The sequence below is a fragment of the Chrysochloris asiatica genome, unplaced genomic scaffold (genome assembly GCF_000296735.1).
Source record: "Chrysochloris asiatica unplaced genomic scaffold, ChrAsi1.0 scaffold00061, whole genome shotgun sequence".
NCBI classification, from domain to species: domain Eukaryota; kingdom Metazoa; phylum Chordata; class Mammalia; order Afrosoricida; family Chrysochloridae; genus Chrysochloris; species Chrysochloris asiatica.
The window spans coordinates 4,685,889-4,689,808 of record NW_006408579.1 but is presented as its reverse complement, the minus strand read 5'-3'; positions in this window follow the sequence as shown (position 1 = coordinate 4,689,808).

The window sequence follows — 3,920 nt, the reverse complement described above, 5'->3', positions numbered from 1 at the left end:
TGGCAGGGCCAGACTAAATGATTTAATAGGCCTCTTAAGGCCTGTGGATTGGATGTTCCCTACTCCTGTCATCCATTATCTGCCCCAAAATTTTAAGAATGGGATATAATTACTGCTTCCCATTTAATTTTCTTCACCACCAACAAAAAAATTGCTACACAGTTCAAATCATATTGATCTTTTTGCTCTGGTATAGTGTTTAAATTTATTTTTACTTAGCTAACCATTTGCTCTGTATCTACTAATATTGCTGCTTACCAGAGTTCTCAGGAGAACTATGAATGTGATTCAGTTTCTTACCAGATGCACTAGTTTACGTTGTCCTAATTTAATCTCATTTTGATTTGAGTCCATATTTGTAACCTTTTTAAGTTCCAGATAAGTAGTCTTTAAGTTATTATCCATGTTTACAAGATTTCTTAATATAGCATCATTTCAAGATCTATTAATATGCTGCTTACTTCTGCAGATAGTAATTGAAGAGTTGAAAAAAAGAAATGGAGGAAAATACCTTGTCCCATGGCAGCCACAATGCCCTCTCTCCCCTTTGTAATTTATCAAGCTGTTTCATCTACTGTTCAATGTTTAACTTTTATTATTCACGACTTTTTGTTATATAATCCCTATTGAACTATTTTCCGTGAAAAACTTTTAAATGTGGGCTATACTCATTAACTAGAACTCAGATTTCTATCTCGCTCTTTTTTTTTTTTTTTCCCTTATCATTGATTGGGAATTTCTATTAGAGAAGCAATCTATGTCATGGATTGAATTGTTAGCCACAAAATGTGTTTTGCAATTCTAACTCCCCTTCCTGTGGATCAGTTCTCTTTGGAAAAAGGGCTTTCTTTATGTGGATTAGGCAATACCAGTGTAGGATGTATCCTAAACCTATTAACTTCTGAGTTACAGACAAGAAGATCATACATAGATAGGGACACATACTTGGGATGACAGATGTCAGGTGAGGACCACCAAGAATTAAGGAATACTCAAGGCTGACAACACCCGCTAAGATCCTGATTTGGCTTTTTAGACTCAGAACTGTGAGGAAATAAATTTATATTTCCTAAAGCTATCTTCTGTGGATATTTTAAATACCAGCAGAGTTACTCATAGTGGACAGGTTTCAGCTGAACTTCCAGACTAAGACAGACTAGAAAGAAGGAGAGGCAGACTAGTTCTGGCCAGGCTTTGTCTCTAATCCTTTGGACATATTGTCAAGAGGGACCAGTCATTGGAGAAGGATATCATGTTTGGTAAGGTGGAGGGTCAGAGAAAAAGAGGAAGACCCCTAGTTAGATGGATTGGCAAAGTGGCAGCAAAAATGGGCTCAAGCACATCAATTATTGTGAGGTTGGCCCAGGACCAGGCAGTGTTTCATTCTGTTGTGCATAGGGTCAGTATGAGTCGATACCAACTTGATGGCACCTAACAACAACAAAACAGATTCTTCCTGTAATCTAGATGTTTAATTCTTTCTCATACAGTATAACTTCCAGGATTATTTGCTCACCATACAGAATGAATATATATGATGAAAGGATATAACCCTGACACACATCTTTCCTCATTTTAAACATGTCAGTATTCCCTTATACTATTTGAACATGTATAAAATGTACATAGACCTTCTTGATCTAGGTACAGGTTCCACATAAGCAAATTAAGTCTTCTGCAATTCCCATTCTCCACAGTAGTAGCCATAATTTGTTATGATCCATATGGCTGAATGCATACTTAATAAAACACAAGTAAACATATTTCTGGAATTCTCTACTTTCAGCCAAGATCTATATGACATCAGCAATGATGTCTTTCATTCCACATCCTCTTCTGAATCCACCTTAAATTTCTAACAATTCCTTGTTAATGTACTGCTGGGACTGTTTTTAAATTGCCTTAAACAGAAGTTTACTTGTGCATAATATTAATGGCATTGTTCAATAATTTCAACTTTCTGTTGGACCTCCTTTTTTTTGGAATTGACATAAATATGGATTTCTTCCAGTCAGTTTATCAGGTAACATTCTTCCAATTACTTGGCAAAGACAAATGAACACTTCCAGCACTGCATCAGTTTGTTGAGCTATTTCAATTGATATTCTGTCAATTCCTGGAACCTTGCTTATTGCCACTGCCTTCAGTGCAACTTGGACTCCTTCCTACAATATCACTGGTTCTTGATAAAAGCTTAATCCTGAAATGGTTGAACATAGGCCATTTTAGTGAGTTACAATATTAGCATGATCTTAGTTGGATGCTTCCTGTGTCATTCAATATATTGCCCATCTTTCAATCAAAGGCTTAAAGTTTTCATCAGTTCTTTCAGATTAAGACACTCTGAGAATGTTCTTCCCTTTAGATTTTCTAATTCCAGGTCTTTGCACATATCATTATAATACCTATTTCTGTCGTCTCCAGTCATCCTTTGAAATTTTCTGTTCAGTTCTTTTACTTCATTTCTTCCACAAAAGAGTAGAGGACAATAAATGCTGGTGAGGATGCGGAGAGACTGGGACCCTCTTACATTGCTGGTGGGATTGCAAAATGGTCCAACCACTCTGGAAAACAATATGGTGCTTCCTCAGAAGGTTGGAAATAGAAATACCTTATGACCCAGTGATTCTTCTATTTGGTATTTACCCACAAGAATTACAAGTCATAACACGAGTAGATATATGCATACCAATGCTCATAGCAGCACTATTTGCAATAGCAAAAAGATGGAGACAGCCAAAGTGCCCATCAACTGAAGAATGTATAAACAAGCTGTGGTACATATACACAATGGAATATCATGCTACCTTGAACAATAACAATGAAGCTGCAAGCCACTGAATAACATGGATGAACCTTGAGGACATTATGTTGAATGAAATTAGTCAGTCACAAAGGAGAAATACCGCATAGACCATTATTGTAAAAGAGTAACAGAAAGAACCCACACTAAAAGGGGAAAAATATTATCTATATATATTTGCTGATCACCAGGATATATGGAATAAGAGGAGGGGAGGGAGGAAGGGGAAGATAGAACACAGGGTAAGGAATAGATATAGGATAGCTTGGGTGCAGGCGGGCAGGGGGACAATACACAAGAAGGGGGAGGGGAATGGAAGAACAAGGCTGATGGGAGAACAGTTAGACAGATTTGTATGGGATAAGTGGGATAGAAGTAAATGATGATGTATGCACAACCTTGGAACAACAGGGCTCCATGATACAGGGATTGAGGCATGGTTTGAAGGGATAAAACAGGGGAGTAATGTTAAGATGCTTGGCTGTCTTTTGAATCTTGGTTTCCCTTGCCTATCATTGTAAAATAGACACTTGAGGCGGGGAGAAAGGAATATCCAGAATCATCAATACAGAAAGCTTGTAAGTCCAGCTTCAGCCTATAACTGATTCGAATACCTTAAAAGGGGCTAGAAGTGGCCCAGTGAAAGAGGCTTCCTGTGAAGTCTTTACATTGCACAAGATCATAGTTGGAATCCAGAACCCTATCCAGAATCGACTGAGGTAGGAAATTTCCACTGGAAAGGATGAGTAGACCAGCCAGGAGTGGCTAGAAGAACAGAAGACACTCCATGAAAGAAATACCGGCAGGAAAATTCTGAAACAATAACTGCAGTCTGATTGATTACTACAAGAACAAGTAAGCTGTTTGCCCAGGAGCCATCAAGGCAAGTGGTCAGGACTCCTCAGAGCAAACCTCCTTCCAAGACTGAAATTCAAGGGGAATACATGAGCAGGCATGTGGTCTGGCTGGTGACAATGCTTGTCATCGATAAGGGGAACAGCATTGAAGTTGTGAGCTAAGTCCAACCACATTCAATAGTACCCTGTGAATCCGGGTGGAGACCTGGATGGCCAGCAATATGGCAAGACCCGGGGACTTCTGCACCTACCGGCAGTGA